The sequence below is a fragment of the Malurus melanocephalus genome, unplaced genomic scaffold, assembly GCF_030028575.1.
Source record: "Malurus melanocephalus ecotype Western Australia unplaced genomic scaffold, MMel_1.1 scaffold_141, whole genome shotgun sequence".
Lineage (NCBI taxonomy): Eukaryota > Metazoa > Chordata > Aves > Passeriformes > Maluridae > Malurus > Malurus melanocephalus.
The window spans coordinates 571968-592344 of NW_026623373.1; the positions used below are offsets into that span (position 1 = coordinate 571968).

Here is a 20377-nt window from a genome sequence, read left to right on the forward strand (position 1 = left end):
GTTTCTTTGTGGTAGAGTATTTGAGAAAAATAGATCGTTTTCCCATGTAGACGTAAGAGAAAGAGTTGCCACTAGAAATAGTGAAACAAACGGCATAAAGGTGCAACTACAGCTCGGAAGTTAGGGGGTGTGGAGGACAAGGAAACAGTATKTTTCCGAGAGAAAATGAAGAATCAGATGTGGGGATACCTAGATGGGGCAAACCGTAAGAGTCTGCACTGACAATTCTATGAACATGCATTTCCAGTCACCTTTGTCTACACTCCCAGTTTTCCCATTAAGAGTTTTTACATAGTACTTCATAGTACTTAATTAATGTTCCTTTACTGACTTTGATCATCTTTACATATATTGTTTTCTCCCTTTTCTCCATCCTGTCACTCCATTTGTTCTTCTGTGATCCTTTACTGTATTGCAATGTAATGTGTCTAATTCCTTCTTCTTTTCCTTGTCAATTCAACTTCTTGATTTTTCTTGTTATGTCTCTGTAATTTAAATGTGCTCTTTCAACTTCTTATACATAACTCTGGTTTTCTGTTAGATCACTCTGTTCTTTCACTTTCTTCTGTTCTGCCAACCCCACTCAAAACTTTCTGCTGCACCCAGTCACCATCCTTTTTTGTTCCTAGTCTCTTTAGTTTCCTGGGTTCCCATAATTCTCTCTCAGAAAAATGAAGTCTGTGTCCCCGTCTCACACATATGCACACTTGCTTGTTTTATATGAGCTCTTGTTCTCACTCAGTGACACACATTCTTGCTCCCTTCTCTGACAAGATTGCTCATGCAGATGCTCCTGTTCCTAGACTATCTCCTGTTTCGTGTAAAGTTCTTACCTGTATGTCTTCTCCCACTGTCTCATGCAAGATCATGTCAACTGTATAAAGAGCCCACGTTTTCTTTCTCCATGTCAGTTTTCATCCTTCCCTACTCTTTCCTCCTCTACAGGCATTTTCCTTTGCCACATGCAATTCTCTCAACACTCATCCATTGCTTCTTTCTTTGACTTCTGTCTCTCCAGAAAGTATTGTCTTTTTACGCCATCATTAAAATCTCTCCTGGTTATAAATCTTTTTTCTCTGTCATCTGAGCTCTAGTCASTCATTTGATCCTTATCACAAATGCACATTTCTGCTTCTGTTTGATTGTAAGCTCTTTGGAACACAACTCATGTCTTCTCACATGTTTATCTGGTGTGTACCATGCTCAAGTCTGGAGTACAGTTGGAAGACTTCTGCTATATGCATATTAAAGCTGCAGATTTCAGAGCACACATTGAAGTTTTCTGCTTCTGCTCATGTCCTCAGCTGCCTTCTTTACTGATGAGCAGGGGAAGGAGTGTGGAAGAGAGGAAGTTGCTCTCTGTATCCTCCCCAGGCTTCACAGGCTGGCCCCCTGCAGAGTATAGGGATGAAATTCCAGCGACAGAACTTTCTCCTCCCACAGCAGTCTGCTTTGCTGGCATCTGGCTCTGCTGGAGAGACGGGCGGCAGATGGAGCTAGTGTGGGAGGAGAAAAAGATTGGTTTAGTCAAGTGGAATATGAACAGGAGGCCAGCTCCAGTCAGGAGGAGGTTTTCTGAGGAAAGAAGGGAAACACTTTCATTTTTGCCACCTCTTCCATATGGAAAACAGCATATTTTGAGGGTAAAGGCAATATCAGGAGCAAGAAACACTGTTCGATAGAATGAAGTGGCATGCATGTGTGATGAGGGCACATATTTCTCATTTTCGAAATATGCCATCTCCTGCTCTTCTTTCCAGCCCTTCTGAAAGCAAAAGAGTGTTATCATGTGCCAATGCTTCCAGTCTCTTCATATTTAAGTCTTTGAGCTGCACATTGCTGGGAACCAGAAGAGTGTTCCAAGGGATTGCTGTATTGAGAGTTGTCCTAATATAGGGCTTTTCYGTAGGTCACTGCCTTTGACCTCTTCTAGTGACATGGTCCTGGCCTAAATGAACCTGAGATTTGCCCCAGAACAGCCATTGCCATGTTCACATTGTTTGGATAGTGCTGAAAATTCAATTTTCATTTTGCTGGGAACAGCAAAGGCTAAAAGCATGATGAGAAATTTGAAGCAAAAGACTTGGCAAAAGCAAGTATGTATTGTGCTGTACAATTCTGCGTGTCAGCACAAGTGCATAAAGCAGTTGTACTTAGTAAATTGTGAAAATATAACAAAGATTTCTTACGACAATAAGAATAAATATGCAAAGTAGGCTGCAGGAAGGAAGTGGTGTATGTATAGTTGAATGAAATGTYACTGAGAAAAGTGCTTAGGTTGGTTGGAAAGCACATTTATTTTTCATTCTTTCGTGTCTTTAAATAACGTGAAGTACAGATAACACCTGTTGAACATTATAAAATGTGGAGATTATTTATTTCCTCTTGTTCTGTCTTGTTTAATCCACCTTCCTGAWTGATAAATAAAATCTGTGGAGTCTTGTTGAATTTTTTGGTTTGTTTGTTTCAGTGCTGTGAGCCAGGGCAATTCTTAAGAGATACAACTGTATCTTGAAGAAATTAAATAATAATGTTTCCTTTTAAAAGTAAAACACAAAGCTGAAGTTTATATGAAGCTTATATGAACAGTTCTGTTTTGTAATTTGGTTGTCTCTCTGTAAAATTTCTGTTAGCCAAAAAAATTGCACGATAAGTTAAGAAATCATGCTGAAGTTTAAGAATCATATAGTCAGATGTGAAGGAAGCCTTTAGCATTAATTATCAGAGTTCATTGGTTACCAGTAGCATTTTTGTGAGACTTTGTTTCTGACACCATAAGGAAAACTAAGGACTGTGCTGTTAGCTCCTTCTTTTCAGAGCTGAACTATTGGTCCAAAACAGCAATTTCATTAAGTATRTTAGTGAAAGACTGTGTCATCAATGTAGAGTTGTGCTGCTGTTTTCCACTATTTCTGTACACTAACTGGGGAAGATGTCCATCAATGAGATAGTGAATGGAATAACAGTTATTAAGAAAACATTCCAAATATAAAACGGAATGAAACACATAGAAGGTAATTGTTACTAGAACTGGTAGAGCAACTAACTACTTTCTTCCTCTTACCGGGCTCTTCACTATAATAATAATATTTTGTGTGGCTTAAAGATGACTCCTTTGTGTGTTACTGGGAGTGTCTATAGCTGGTCTTTCACAAGTAACGTCCATCTAGTGTGTGTATGTATGTATGTATGTGTGTATGTATGTATGTATCTATCTGTCTGTCTATCTGTCTATCTATCTATCTATCTATCTATCTATCTATCTATCTATCTATCTATCTATCTATCTGCTGCACTGTTTGAGCTGGTATTGTTCTGCAAAATTATCTCCCAACACAGTCCATTAATTTTTGAATATACTTGAATATTTAGTATGTTTATATTTAATTAACTATTAAATATTCATAATTTAAAAAATGAAAACAAATTTTACCATTTTGTTATGGGAAAAATGGTTACTGGAACAAAAATCCCATGATCAGAAGACAGGATCAGCATGCATCTAGAATATGATTGATCTCAGCAACCTAATACTGCTTATTCTCAGAACTGAGTATCTACCTAAGCCCTGTCGAGGAAAATGTTTTTAGAATTGCATCTAGTTTCATTGACTGTATCTGTGATGTGGGAAACAGTAGAGAGAAAGCATGCCTCATCATCTCTCTCCTCAAGTTGGCAGTTATGCTCTATTTTCCTCATTCTAATGCTACATGTATAGGCTTAAATCCCTAGGGGTGGTCTTAAAATGACTTTTTTTTAGTGTGAGCAGCTCTTTAAAACAAAGTTCTTTAAAACAATACAGTCATCTCCCATTTTCAAAAGTGGGATAGTTAAATTACATATTGTGGAACAAAACAGTAGAATCCAAACTTCTGAAAAATACCATCAGCTTCCTCCATGGTAATAAGTTTCTGAAAACCCCATTGTTTTCATTGTTAATAAACTTTACCATTAGCCTCCAGCTCCTGCTAAATGGTAATGCATGACCTTTTATTCTGTAAGCTCTTAATCTTTTCAGCTTAAAACCAGACCAGTTTCATTCTTCAGATGGCAACTGAAAACGAATAAACATTTGTGGGAGAAAAAGCCCTCCCGTATCACCTTTACACACTTTTGAACGAGTGGGCTTGGTTGTGAGGTTTCTAGGCACAGCATGATAATTCTGTAATTCATTAAAATGGAAGCTGAAAACTATGGAAAATCATTTAAGGTGGTTTTGATATCAGTACTGCCATGTGTCCCAACTGGAATTTACAGAATCTTCTGGGTTGTTTAGAATTGCAGTCAGTATGCATGATTCTCAGTTACTTAAACTGWGAATCTCACTCTTGCATAAGATATCAATGAAGTGAACTAGACTTTTGTTAGAACAGGGAGTTCAAACTGAAATTGTTAGAAGAATGGAGAGGCATTWCTGAATCAGGTGATGAAGGTGATTAGTGAGTGAAATATTAGTCAAGGAAAATATAGATATAATGTGGTGTATTTCCTACTTGCTTATTGATGAATTACAGATATAAAGAAAAGCTCCTGTAAAGCATCTGTAAAGATGAGCAGTTATATCTAAATAAGGAAAATAATTGGAAAATTATGTGTCAGATGATAGGCAGCAGGAAGCTTTTCTGTCAAAGAAGGTGAATATCTACTCTATAATGAGCTGACTCTCGTTTGATATAAAGAAATTCATGCATAGACTACTTAGTTGTTAAAGGGCATTTGCTACTGTAAAGTATGAGATTATTTTGCWCTACTGATTTTGCAGGGAAGTTCATGGATTCTGTTGCCTGTACTTTTTTCAAAGACATGTTAGAAGGATGGTGCCTGTTCTTGCAGGTTCACAGCTGACATAGTATATTATGTCTTAGTTACAAAATGTATTTTTTTATAATTGTCCYTCAACTTGTTTTCCTTTTGCAAATTTTTGACTGTTTAGTACTTAAGCATCAYAGCTAATAGTGAATCTCAGTTCTGGTAAAGAAAATAAAACCAAAAGGTTAAAGAGATTTATGTAATCACCTTATGTAGTGCAAGATAAACCTACAAAAATGTATTGCTAATGTTTTCTGACATGAGAGCTTACTAAAATAAATACAAAATTTATTAGCCCACCAGTAGACCTTGAGCAAGCCCAAGCTCTCCCCATTCCACTATTTGGAAGGCCTAATGTAAAACTCCTGCATAACCATTCATTGTTTCTTCAAAGTGGATATACTGTGTTCTTTAACTGGTTTAAGATTTATGCTTCTCTTTGTCAGTTTTATTTGAATCCATCTAAAAGGTCAGTGCTTGCTCTAGGCACCTCAGTTCTGCTTATGCACTCAGCAAGACTGTGTTGTAAGAGTTTATAAAGATAGAAGGTGGTATTATATAGATTTTAAAGCATTTCAAAGTACATCTGGCTTTAGTATTTTAAAGCCTGTCTCATCCTTCTACTTTACCGAATGATCATTTTGTGGTGTTAAACACTGGAGGATTTTGTGTTGATACTGTTTCAAGATCCTTAAAGAAACAATGTAACTTAAAAAAATATTTTAATTATGCCATTTAAATTGCTTATATCTTCTCAGCTCTCTGTTTCGGATTCCAGTTTATTGTCTAACCTGTTTGCCATCCTCAAMCTACACTGTTGACCATAATCTGAAGGAGCAGGTTGAGTCTGTTTAATTTGTTATCTGTGATATGTCAAATGACAGATTTGGTTTCATTTTGTATGAAAAAGTCCAGGATTAGTGCTGCAAACATGATTTTAGTTGGCACTGAAATGGATTTGAAAAATAATTATGGTTAGAGCTTTATCCTTTAAAGAGAGGTCATGCTATTTGGAACCTTTATTTATTGGTTGCCTGGCAACTGTTCATTCATGTTCCTGCTTATCATCCTGCATTGTAAGCATCTTTGCTGTACACTAAGAGCAATTAAGTGGCAACAATTTATTTCTGTGATGAATTAAATTTGACATAAATTACAGATAAAGAAAAAATATTTCTTCAGTTCTACTTATTAACAAAAACTGTTGGTACAATGGTTCTTTGCTTATTAACATCTGGTTTATAACAGCTGAGGAGTTATGAACTTCAGCTGTGAGAATAATGTTTCTAACATACCTTTTGAAGTATTACAGCACATAATTGACTTAGGGGCTTGTTCAGGTGTTTTTGCCATGTTTATAAGCTCCTGTTAATTTCAAGATCAAGGCTTCAGGGTGTGAGGAAACTAATGTCCTGTTGATTTCAGTGCTTAATATTAGACAATCTAATCTTAAAAACTGAAGCTTGAACCCAGTCATTGGGAAAGTGGTTTAACATTCTAGAGTTAAAACTGCTGTGCTAGGGGATGTGCAGCTGAAGCAATAAACTGCAATACCTCTAAAGAACATTCAAGTCACTTGATGCTTTCTCTCTGTAGAACAATAGAAGTTTTTATTACACTGTGAAAAAAGCCTGAAGCATATTATTCAAAAATTGCTTTGTGACTGTGGTTGAAAAATATTTTGCTTTCTGTATTAATTCATTATGAATCATATAATAATTGACCCTTGTGTGGAACAGCAGTCTGGAATGAGACAGTTGGGTTATGGAGGATTTGTAGAAGATGTCTTTGTAAAGAATATTGAAGAAAATTCCTTATGGCTGTGTCTTGAAAGAGAATCTGCACTGTATGGCTAAGATAGAAGTAGATTTGTGTCTCTACTGCTACCTCTTGGCAGGATTGCCTCTATTCTGGTTGACTCAGTGCTCTTYGGAAAAGAGGCCATCTCTATCCACATGGATGATAAGGTAATCAGGAGTAGTCAGCAGGGATTTACTAAGGGTAAATCATGCTTGACCAGCTGATTGCCTTCTATGATGATACAATTGCCTGGATGGATGAGGGGAGAGCAATGAATGTTGTCTACCTGGGCTACAGCAAGGCTTTCAACACAGTCTCTCACAAGATCCTCACAGGCAAACTCAGGACGTGTGGACTGGGTGAGTGGGCAGAGAGGRGGATTGAGAACTGGCTGTRGAGCAGATCCCAGAGGGTTGTAATCAGTGGCCCCAAGGTTCAATATTACTTAACTTATTCATCAATAACTTGGATGAAGGGTCAGATGCCTCCTCAGGAGGTTCACTGGAGACACAAAGCTGGGAGGAGTGGCTGATAGCCCAGAGGGCTGTGCAGCCCTTCAGAAGGACCTSGACAGGCTGGAGAGATGGGCAAAGAACCATCTGAAATTCAGCAAAGGCAGWGTAGGGTCCTGCATCTGGTGGGGAATAACTGCAGGTACCAGCACAGGCTGGGGCTGACCTTCTGGAAAACGATCAGTGGAGAAGGACCTGGGGGTTCTGGTGGACAGCAAGCTGTCCATGAGCCTGCACTGTGTCCTTGGGGCCACGAAGGACAAAGATATGCTGGGGTATATTAGGAAGAGCATTGCCAGCAGAAAAAGGGAGGTGATTCTGCCCCTCTGCTCAGCCCTGGTGAAGCCACATCTGGAGTTCTCTGTCCAGTTATGGGCTCCTCAGTACAAGAGCAGGTCTCCTACAGGGACAGGCTGAAGGAGCTGGGCCTTTTTGGCCTTGAGAAGAGACGACTGAGAGGGGATCCCATCAGTGTCTACCAGTTTCTGAAAGGACAGTGTCAAGAGGATGTAACCAGGCTCTGCTCAGCAGTTCCAGGCAATAYGACAAAAGACAGTGGCAGAAACTGCAACACAGGAAGTTCCACCTGAATATGAGGAAGAACTTTACTGTGTGGATGACCCTGCACTGGAACAGTGGGAACCTCACTGGAGATATTCAAGAACCATCTGGACACAATCCAGTGCCATGTGCTCCGGGATGACTCTGCTTGAGCAGGGAGGTTGGACCAAGTAACCCATTAGTTCCCTTCCCTGACCTATTCTGTGATTATGTGAACAAATGTCCCTCTGTGACTGATGCCCTCTTTTTTGAGCGTTTGTCTTAACTCACCAGTACTAATCATAGCATGCCACAGTTAASGGGAACAAAGTAACTGCTGTAAGAAAAATCTATATCAAATTTAATCAAATTTTCCCACTCATATTACCTGTTGGTAATACATGAAGATTCTGTGTTGTGTGTTTTTTCCCTTTTAAGAAACAGTTGAACTCGTTTCAAAGCTGTATAGATAATTTGAAAAGAAATGCTAACATCAGAAAATCTGGTCTTAGGTATTTTTTTCTCATGATACTATAGAGAAAAAATTGTTTCATTTCATTGGTACTGTTCATTTTTGCTAGGATATAATAATAAATTCACCCACAGGTGTGAAATAATTGTTCGCAAGGGGATGACTTACTTTCTCAGAAAATTACCAGCTGAAAGGCAGAAAGAAAATTATCAATGTCTTTAAAATGTAGATAGTAAACTAGAAAAATAAACTTCCCTTTCAATGGGGAGGAAGATACTTCATTTAAATGTATTGGTGGATATTTGCAAGGTTWACAATGGAGGAAATTGCTTTCTTTTTGTATGGCATGCAGATCTGAAGGTGATGAGCCTGTCACATTTTTCTTTTTTACCTCAGACATTAGTTGTGTGATGCTCTTCTAGGAAATTGCTTTGACCAACTATCTTTGCAGAGAAATGGACAGATTTTATCTGTCTRTTGTRGTGTACCTTTAATTGCAAATGAAAGAAAGGATCTTTCATGCAATCAAGTGTATCATTATTATAAGAMGTAATAGAATTGCATTGCTAACTGTTCAGCATGATTTTGGTCTTGGCATGGGAGGCTTTTTTTTCWCTCATTGCTTCTATGAATTTAGAAAAATGAAATAATAATTAAAAACCCCACAAACTAACCCAGGGCAATGTCCAAGTTTTTGATTTTCCTTATTGATTATGAAGTGCTGTGGTCTGATACTTTTGTGCTTCATTATTTGTATATGAAATGTCAGCTTTGGAAAGATCTTCATGATATTTTTGTCTATAGCATATACTTTTAAATATGTAGGGAAAAGGATGTGATGTTAGTGACGTAGGCATTTTGCTGAGAAACTGAGATCCAGGTCGTGTCTCCAGTTACATCATGAGTCTTCACACGGATCATGTACTTTATCCATCTTTGTAACCTAGCTTGCACAAATGTGCCTTGAACCAAGTGAATACTATTACCTGCCTTTTCCAATACATATCAAGAGCAATAGAATAAAAGTGATGTGAAAGAGCCAGGAATATATCTTCATCATTGTCTTGGGACTAATTAATTTTTTTTTCATAAAATGTGGTAGAGGAATATCATAAAATATAAATACAGCATTTCAATTTAATCATCTGTGTAGTTGTTCTAGGAGTGAATCTGTAAAAAAAAAAAAAAAAAGTACCACAGCAGAACAGGTAAACACATGTCTATAACAGTTCGAACACTGGTTTTGATTTTTTGTGGTTTGATAGTTTTATTAGTTTCTTGTTTTGGGAGAGGGGTGGGRCATGTGTTGTTTTTTTATTTTMTTTTGTTTTGGGCTTTAAAATGTGAGTACCAAAACTTTGTAGACAAGGCTATTAGAATTAAGTGAAGAATGTCATTAGATGACTGAAGATAGAGAGTATCACAATCTCTTTCAGAATGAAAGTTTAAATAAGACAATTTTTGTTACACAAATATACTAAAAATTATTTTAAAGAAATGTAAAAATCTTAACAAATAAATCAATTTTGTATCAGAGTGTAAATATCACACATGCACAATTAAAAATGGCTCTGTTTTTGAGAGAATATACTCCTAAACAAGTAAATTGTTACACATCCATTCATGTTTCCTTGTCATCACAATGCCTAAGCTTCTCTTTTTGTATTTGAGTATTTGAGGTTTTTTATGATACAATGAAAGATGCATTGCTCCAGCCATTTAATGTTTTGTATTAGGCACCACTAAAAGGCAGACATGCTGCTCACATGCCCCTGGACATTAAGAAATTAATGGGGAGAGGGTWAAGTAAATAAGATTTGCTGTGATGACAAGTATGATGGAAGTGGATGCTCAATCTTGTTTCTCAAGGTTCCTGTACCATGTGTTCATCTTTCTCCCTTTCTCCCTTTATCCCTTTCTCTCTTATTCTCTTTCTCTCTTTTTTTTTTTTTTTTTTCTTTTTTTGTCTCTTTCTCTCTCTTTTCCTTTTCCCCTAGTTTGTCTTCCTACAGACCATTACCTGCAGCCAGGAACATCATCAACCATTATTGAACCATAGAAGTGGAATTATTAAAGATGGGAAAGACTCATAAAAAACCTATTTCTCTGCCACTGCAGRCTTAGTAAATCAATATAGCAAATATATAGATGGAGATTGTCAAGTTTTAAGAACCACAGTGGTGGGCCTTCCAAATTTTGAATTAAAAAAAGCCCACACATAATAAAAGTAGAGTAGGGAATACTACAATGGAAAAATTMTCTTCAATATTTTTTTYCTTTGGCTACTGGCATCAGTAAGTTGGCTCAGGTGAGGCAATTTTTGATTGTAAGGTATGKCTGTCCTTTAAGCCAAGATGACAGGAGCTATATATGAGCATAAATGGCARGATTGGTAATTGAGTGTATTTCTTTGGCTTTAGAGAATGAAAAATAAAAAAAAGTCATAGAGAAATAAGAATTAATTTAATTTTCACTCCATTTGAAATCCTTAGTGCAGGTGACATGGACTAACACTTCTTGATTTTAAAATGTTTGTGTGTAGATTGCTGACACTCTCAGGAGGGCTTGATTAGTTTATGATTTTCTTGAAGTACTRTACCTTTTTGTATGTAAGTATTACTACCTAGTTAATAAAATTTGATACTAGTAGGAGTGTAATAGATATCTAGATACTGTGTTAAAGAGTGTAAGTTTGGTATTTCTCTCATAAGATCATTAATATAATCATGAACACAGACTTAAAGATGTCTGTGACACTGGCAAATATGAGCAGTCACAATATCTGTGCTTTGCAAATGATGAAACTCTTGCAAAATGAGGTTCTCAAGTTWTTTTGTGTGGGAAGATTGAGTTGCTTTTCTGATATGCATTCTGATGATGAGATTTTTGCAGGATGGTTTGCATGAGGTATATTTTTCTTCAAATGTGCAGGCTGCAGGGTTAGATGGGGAAAGGGATTCAGTTAGAGAGAACAGTACCTAAAGTGTTCAAATGTTCTGTACATATTTCCTATATATTAGTAACATTCTGATGTCTGCAATCAATGAAACAGGGAGCCAACCAACCAGTTCGTATGTACCAATTCAACCTACCAGTTAATGTATGTTTCATAGTGACTTGAACTATTTTTCTGAACTCTTCTGTTGGTATTGACTAGAAGTGTGGTTAAGTGGCTCACATGTGGGTATTGAGCACCTTTTAAGGTGCCCTTGGTCAAGATGTGCACAAGGCTGGCAGAAATAACATGGGACCAACAAAAGCTTCCTCTTTTTAGGTTAAAAAGGAAGCCAGTCTGTATTCTATGTCAGCTCATATGACACTACACACTTCTACTTCGGTAACTAAAATCTGTTTCTAGTTGTAAGTGATGGTGAAGAGTGATGAGACCTATATCTATGGGACTCCCCCAGGTAGGCACTGGCATTCCAATATCATAATTTGGGGTTGAATCTGTTCCCTCTGCAATGGTGGGATTCATTACGCTTGTGTGGGGACCTGGTGCTGTTTATGCCCTGTGGTCTGACTTGTCTCTAGATATCATTCCAGAAAATCATGAGCTTCCTAAAAGTCCAATGATATATTCTCCCATCCCCTGGATAATGTGGATAATCTCAGGTCACACCAGACATTTGTACTCCTTACAAAACCTAGAATAGAACTCCATCCTTATGTCACTACAATTTTTTTACCTTATGACTGATGCTCTGCACATTATTAAATATATTAATCCCTTAGTGTAAGAGGTTAGCACTAACGTGCTAACCATTAGATCTCACGTATTCCAAGTATTTGATTAGGGATTTAAAGAATACAACATTTCTCTAGTGTAACAAGGCGGTTTTGCCTTCAACTATAATGTGATCAGGCCCAAGCCTGTTCAGATCCATGTAAAACATGTTACCTAATTTATAACAAATATTTATGGAARGTTTTATAAACTTATGACTTCTGACTCTTACAAGGTGTCGTACCCTAAATGGTTTTAAAGGCTGTCTTTCCTTCCTAAACTTACAAACATCTAACCACTATTTCTCATCCTTGAGGGGAGAGAACAGAATATTAAGCATTTTTTAATAAAAAAAAAATTTCAGTAATAAGAAAATATATTTTAGAAGAATAAGCTCAATAAGTGTCTATTGTCTGATAGACAATCCCCAAGAAGATAAAAATGAAAATTATATTTTAACAATTTTTTCGGCTAAGAGTCCTAGGCCTTCAGGAATAATTATCTTGTTTTCTAGTACTTTTGTTAAGTAAAACAAAATGGGGATTAAGTCAACAGAAATTTACATTTCTCTGTTAATACCAGRATGTAGATCTCATCATAGACAGGTATGTAATTTCATTGATTTATTTATACTACTTGCTTTAGGTCTCCAAAACTGTAATACTGTGTCAATTAAGAGTGTAACTGACCATCTTGTATTTATGTTTGCTTATTTACTTCATTTGTAAATCCAAAACTTGAAATACTTGAGTATGCTACCTGATGTACTATTTAAATGAACTTTTTGCTATCATGTGATWAGAGAGACTAGGTCTGCTGTGGATTTTTAAGTCTGCATTTGTGAAGAAAGAGTGATATATCCGCAATCTTTTAATCCAGAAGAGTTTCCTTTGTAATACATAGCTCTACTCTTGTTTTAGACTTGCAGACTCATTTAGAGATGAAACAGTATTTTAGATCCTTTGTGAATAATTCCATCATTTTTCCTGATTGTTGAGAGAATTCACTTTGTGTCCCAGCAGATAAAAATATAATCATTGTTATTCCTAGATTAGTTGCTTAGATGCCATTTCCACTGAGATATTAGAGAATTTTTCTACACGTAAGATCTTCCTGAAGAGGTGATGTCAATTTAATTTGGATCAAAATATTTGGATTGTATAGAAATAGGTTCTTTCTTTAACTTTGCTCAGAATAAAGATTCTGTTTCATTAAAAGTTGGGGAATTTTAATGTCTCTATGAATGTTCGCTTCCTTATCTAAATTTTCAGCACCAGAGGAAATGATTCTTAAGGTGAAACTAAGCTTTTAAAATGTTGGAACAATACATTCTGAGTTGTTTTGTGAAAGTTATGAGTGATAACACACAGAGGAGACTAAAGCAATTATAGCTTGTCTCATGTCCCATCTCCAGTAATACAATAGAGAAATTTGTCATGCCTGTTGGCTTTATCCTGATAGCTAGAAAAGGAGAGAGGGACTTATAACTTTAAAATATCCTGCAGTCTGAAGGCTTTATAGGTTTTTACTTGATATCAGAAATAAAATAGCTAGATGTGTGTCTGAAAATTGTGTAACGGTCTTTAGTGAAGTAACTAAAAAAAAAAAAAAAAACTTTTTTAAAAACTCGAAACGAAGACATAGAGTTGAAAGAAGTCAGGAGCCTTCAGATTTATATAGAAATAAGAAATATAATTTTGCTTCATGCTTTCTTTTTTTTTTTGGAGCTCAYATACTACCAGTTTCAGTGATACAAAGAAACTAGGGGCAGAAAGAAGAAAGGGAATCCACCCATATTTAATTTATTTTCTTTTCTGTAACTGTTAATGGTTTACTTAAGTATGTACTAGCCTAATAAAATATCTGGTTTTCATTGGGCAACTTGGATRAGACTCTTAACTTCATAGAATAGGTGAGAATGTGCCATTAATTTCATTGCATCCAAGGTTTTACTTCAAGCTGTTTGAAAAGCACAGAACTACTAAAAATTTAACCGAGTAAATTAGAAGTATGYATATCATAAAATCATAGAATGATTTGGGTTGGAATGGATTTTTGAGATTACCTAGTTCTAGCCCCCATGCCATGAGCAGGTACTCTTTCCACGAGACCAAACCATCCAAATCATCAAACCTGGTGTCACCGTTTGGCCTTGGAAATTTTCAGGAATGGGAAATCCACAACTTCTCTTAGCAACCTGTGCCAGTGTCTCATCACTGGTACAATGAAAAATTTCTTCCTAATGTCTAATCTAAGCCTGCCTTCTTTCCTTTTAAAGTCTTGTCCTATCAGTACATACTTTTGTCAAAAGTGTCACTCCAGGTTTCTTGTAGGCTCCTCCTTTAGATATCGGAATTGTATTAGAAGGTCCCTGAAGCCTTCTCCAGAGAGAAGATTTATGTATCATAAATACATGATTATATATATTTACTATTTAATATTAGATATTTAAGATAAATATTTGTGTGGAAATCCATAGGCTTAGAGATGAAATGGGTACAAAAAGAAGTGGAGATGCATAAGCTGAATCTTGTATTTAGAAGAAAGTTTAAAATCATTAGAGAAGTGGTATTCTTGAACCACTTTCCAAAAAGAATGGTAGGCGAGTCATGTAGTGAAGAAAAAGTTAACTTGAGATGGGATCTAGTTTAAATGAGAGGGTTTACAAAGTATAACTTTGCTCATCAGCATTAATGGCCTAGATTCCCTTGTTCTGTAGTCTGTCTAACAGTAATTTCCTCATTCAGAAAGGCTGATAGCTCTACTGACAGCAATTAACTGTAAAGTTTATTCTTCTACATTACTGTGTCTACCTTAAGAAGTTTATAGCTATTAGACCAAAAATGTGGGCTATATTGCATCAGTACAGTTCTCTGCTTCATTGCTTTTTGTCATTTACAATTTTCAGTCACCATGTATGAAAGTCTCTTTTTTTCCAACAACATTTAATTCAATGCTGAAAATTGTAAATAATGCCTGTGGAATCAACCAGGCTTGTTTGAAAATCATAAAAAGAGGTTGTCTTCTTTTTGAGCTCTTGGGTTCACTTTTTTTCTTTTTTTTCTTTTTGAAACAAGAATGAGAAATTCAGCATTCAAGAAGAAGTAGAATGTTTTCCTTTTGTACACTAAGTCAAGTCTTCAAGAAGCTTTCCGAAAGCTTTGACATGAAAGCTGTCTAMGTCTAGCCACACTGCTTACTTCATACCTCTTTTCAGTTTTGAYTGCCTTCAAAATTCTGTTTGCTGCTATTTTAGCTCCTGTTAAAACTTGCCACTTCAAAAGGTCAAAGTACTTCTAACTGCTGACAAACACTGTTTTTTATTATATGATGACTGTTAACATTAGACAATTTGCATAACACCTTTAAACTGTTTAACGGTGACKAACTGGCTGACCTTGTGCATCACAATGGCAGGAGGCACCTGTTTAATTCTAGCGCTGAGATCCTGGTTGTCTGTAGCTGCAGGGACTGGGTTATTCTGAAATTTAGCTTTCATTTTTATAGGTATTGCAATTTCTCCAATAGAAAAAGGAAAACACAGATATTACTGTTTTTAAACTCAGTGATTTTGTGCTCTTGTTTTGGTGTTTTGTAGCATCTATGAGAGACAAATAGAGTTGTAGTGAGGTGGGACCAGTGTCACAGGGGTTCAGGATTAGACCTTCAAAAGCAGCATATTAAAATACCAATTTCAGTAGTGACATGTACTTTTAGTCATAAACTAACATTAATTTCTGAACTAGGGAGTTTAATTTAGTTGGTAATATTTAAATTATATTTAAATATTGATGAGTATTTAGATGATTTAAATCCTCCCTTCTCCTATGTGATCTGATACTTTCTCTTTTGTTGTTTTATTTCACTTTGATTGAGATTCATGAAATTTAACAAGATAGGACTGCTTAGTAACTGACTGCTTAGATAAGATTTTCATGTGAAAAATGCTAGTGATTGACAAATGCTTAATGAATATTGGTTGAAGGGGGGATGGCAGAACACTATAGACAGGAGACTGCCATCAACATAAACTGAAACTTCGAAATTACCATACCGATTTAATTCATGTCATGAATCAGGAGTTGAAAGTCAGAGGATGGCCTCTGGAAAACCTGCCAATAGGGATTCTACTCTTCAAGAATGCAAATGGGGAATTTATCATTATTTTACCCAAATACATTTATTATGGAGAGTCTTTTAAGTCAGCCACCTCATTTCTGTCCTACAATTCAGAAAGTATATCTTGGGTAGAAAGCAGAGAGCAAGTAATGAATTTCAAAAYGATAAACAGAAGCAGACTGTAATATATCAGAAAAGCAGTTGATAGTGTGGCTTTAAGTTTTGAAAAACAGGAGGTAATTGGTTCAGACATTGTACTTTGAKAATATTAATGGGGTTAGATTTAGCTCTTCAGGTGTAATCCCACAAAAGATCTAAGGATAGGAGCACTCAAGTGTGGAGGTGACAGAATAGAATCAGCTGAAGAGGAAGGATCATGACCTACACTACTGGCTCTAGTGAGGTATTTCCCTGTCGTTTGTATGTTTGCAGTACCCTGTAAGTTTCATTAAGGTTGTAGATTGTGGATGATGCAAATGTTATGGTGTTGCCTCACAGTCTGGTCCATATCTCTGGGTAAAGTCTCACACTGGATGAAATTTTGCCAGAAAATGTGTTCCCCTTTGGTGGGAAAACCAAAGGCCCCATTGAGGCATGTGGACAATTGTATGCTGGYGACACAGTTGATTTCTGGGATATGATTCAGGGAAAAGACGAATCCAATTCCTGGAGTCTCATTTGCTGAAGATTAGTAAGTCAAGAGATCTTTCCAAGGCTCATCACTGTTTCTTTTCCAAGGCTTATCACTGGTACTTCCCGAGACTGCCAAGGAAGAATGCCRCTGAGAATTGATCTGTAGTACATTTTTGGGAACTGAGCTGGGATGATCAACTTGTTTTATGTCCTAGCACCCCTCTGAACTCCTGTAGTAGCAATGATGTAGCAATATTGGCCTTTAAGGGCATGTTCAGAGTAGTACTTAGAGTCTTTGCCTGCTTTATTTCTTTCCATTTCTCTTTTAAACCTCGGCCTGGTACAGCAGAGGACTTTAGCCTTGTTCTGGGAAAGCATGCTGTTGAGAACTGTGTTTAGAGAAGCTAGACYAGTCAGCATCTTGAAAGGAAAAAAGCCCCACAGAGTTTTTTTGTCATTGATATTATTTGCCTGCTCTGATAGCCTGTGAAATACTGCCTTCAGTATAAAGTGTGTAAACAAAATCAAGCTATTGATACCTACTGGGCTTATTACTCCTACACAAGTCAAATGTTTTCTCTTGATCTGACACCCTCCATTCTTGTTGTGAAAGCCAGTTCTTAATCTCTATGAGCAACTTCTCCAACTTCTCTAATGTCTGACCTTGTAGGTGAAACTGCTGTGTGATGCAGCATTAACTGATTTGAAACTGAGATAAGTAAAATGTTCATTGTGTAAAATTTGTGATCTGTCATATCAACAATTGTTGGGTTTTTTTTCTTGTTGTTTTTGTTTTTGGTTTTTTTTTGGTTTTTTTTTTTTTTTTTTTTTTTTTTTTTTTTTTTTTTTTTCTCAAGTAATTTAAGTTCCTCTGGCCGTTCTATGCTGCATACAGTTTTAAAGTTTGTAAATTAGGCCATGGAAAGTATTGGCAATTTCTCTTCTAAAAGTGAAGTTTGTTACTGGAGTGCAGTTTTTCAGATCCTCCCTTTTTTTTATGGCAATAAGTTATTCCCATATAATATTTAGTTCTTTCTCTCTGCTTTTAAACATAATTTCTTTATTCTAAGTCAAAGAAAGGATATTGAAAGTACACTGAGACTAGTGACAATTATATTAGTACAGTGAAAGTGTCCTGAGTGAAATTACAGGAATTTTATTCTGACCTGTGTGTGCCTGTGGTTTCACCTGGAGCACTTCTCTTACAAAACTTTTTGTTCTTGTGGGAGGGATTATGTCTGAATCTGTGAATCCATCACCGGCTAGGGTGCTTCATGTTACTTTGCTCTTTGCTCTTTGCTTTTAGGATTAGCTCTTAATAATCTTTACCAGTGCTATGGGTTGAATGCTGCAGACTATGGGGTATCTGTAATTCAAGGGAGTGTTTCTTGCAGAATGATAATGTGGCTGGTCATTTTCCAGAAATGCTTCACATGTGCTTGGTCAAGTTTTCTTCAGGTCATTAAGACTTACTTATTTTATTTTATTTTATTTTATTTTATTTTATTTTATTTTATTTTATTTTATTTTATTTTATTTTATTTTATTATTTTATTTTATTTTATATTTTATTTCATTTTATTTTATTTATTTTGTTTTATTTTATCTAGATAATATTAAAATGCTAGAAAATACCAAGCACGGCAACACAACTGTTTGATACGGGGAAAGCTAATTAGGAATCCTTTCAATAAGGTGTCTGGCAATTTTTAAGCTAGTGCCTAAGTTTAAGCTGCTTACAAATGTKGCAAGTTATTATCAGTATGTTTAACTTTCCTGTATCCACCAGGTAAATATATACACCATATCACTGGAAATATTTTTCTTATATTTCATCATGATATAAAATGAGAAAAGGTTTCTGCACCAACTTGAAATTATTCTCAAATTTATTTATTCTGATCTCAATGATTACCAGTGGTGATCATTTTGATCACCACCTTTTTGCTTGAACTGCTCCTGGGACAAATTATTTGCAGTTCCTTTCCATGTGGATGAGGAGAATATGAGATAGATGGTACCACTGYCACTCCGTTGGAATTAGCAGTGTTACTGCTTCTTTCTATAGCCAAGGGCCAAATGATGTATTTTTAAAATCTATGAGATACTCATGCCACTATAGCGATATATAGATCTATGATGCTGTTTGTGATATGCAAAGTGTATCTGTCCTGCAGAACAGAGTGAAACACAGATATCCTGAAAGTTATTGATTCTACCTGCTGTGCCTGCTAGGTACCAATACTTGGTTGGGCTCTCACTAACAATCATACACTGCTGTGCTTGACCTCAAAATCCCCATATCCAAAGATAGAAAAAATACGTTCATGTGTAGATTGAAACCTGCATCACTCTAYTCCTTTTGGACACTGATCTAGGGAAGATCCCTTCCTAAATTTAGAGTCCATTTTGCTATATTTCGTTTTGCTGGTCAACCTAGCGTTTTGTTGAGTAATTGTCTTGGCTTAACTCAAGTAAACAGCTGAGCCTCAGGCAGCCAKTGGCTCGCTTTTTCCACAGTAGGATGGGGGAGAGAACTATCGAGGGTGAAAGTGAGAAGAATTGTGGGTTGGGGTAAAGCAAAAGCAAATGAGGAGAGCTAAACAGGGTATTCACCACTTCCTGTGGTTCAGCCATCCCCAGGAAAGCTGGGCTTCATCCTGGGTAACTGTGACTTGGGAATTTGCCACAACTTTGAATATTCCTCTTGCCTTCTTCTTCTCCTGGCTTTATATGTTGAACATGACRCTAAATGGCATGGAGTATCTSTTTGGCCCAWTTGGGTCAGCTGTCCTGTCTGTGTCCCATATTCTTCTCTGACTGCATATAAATGTGCCATTGTTCAAAATGCTTGTCAAAATTGTCAGACAAATTCTCATAACAATAATAATGCTGTGTCAAAATATTTTCTCTACACTTTCTATAGCATTTTACAGGGCATTTATTGAAACCTTGTACATATATGTGTGTATGTGTGTATATATATATATATATATGTGGGAAATATTAGTTGTCATTCCAGACCTCTTTTCAATCACTCTGCCACAGTCCTATAGTTCTTCGTGAGTCTCTAATCTGTACCACTTTTACACTCTAGACGTGGTAACTCTTTGTTTTAATATCCCATTTAGCAAGTGCCCACCATCCCCCATGATTTCTATGGATCTATCGCATGYCATTCCAGTTATTATGCTGTGGTGGTAAAGTTAAGGAATCATGSTATGGATCCAAAAATTCTTGCTCCAGAAGGTTTCCTCATATATAGCAATTTAGGTATAAGTGAGATGTTTGGTAATGTGATCTTTGTGATTAAAAGCAAGCTACAATACACCATGCTTGATGATAATATATTTATACCATTCTAGACTTGTGAAACTTCAGCAGACCTTTGACAAAATTATGCACTCTTTGTCAAATGGTATTTTTCTCAGATTTTTTTTTTTAGTCTGGCATAGGTAAATACATGAGGAAATTGATGYCAGTTAATCTGCCCAAACCTTGCTTCAAGAGACAGCATCAAACATCATGATTAATATCTTTGGAAAAAGTGTCAGACCAGTGTCAYACATTGTCCTATTAATGAGCTTTAAAATCCTGTGTACACTAGCACATAAGTCTAGTACACAGCACACTGTCTGCAAGGGTTACACAGGATAAAAAGAAATGCATATCAAATAACTAACGTCAGAGTGCTTGAGAGATGCTGAAGGAACCTGGAGATGGAAAGAGACCCAAGCAACCGTAAAGAAAGGAGAAAATTGCTTC

At 36.3% G+C, this 20377-nt stretch overlaps 1 protein-coding gene across 1 annotated transcript in view; it reads left to right on the forward strand.

Annotated features, from left to right (window-relative positions):
* Window positions 1-20377, forward strand: part of MMP16 (matrix metallopeptidase 16) — a 166225-nt gene that overhangs the window by 974 nt on the left and 144874 nt on the right. The window lies entirely within an intron of this gene.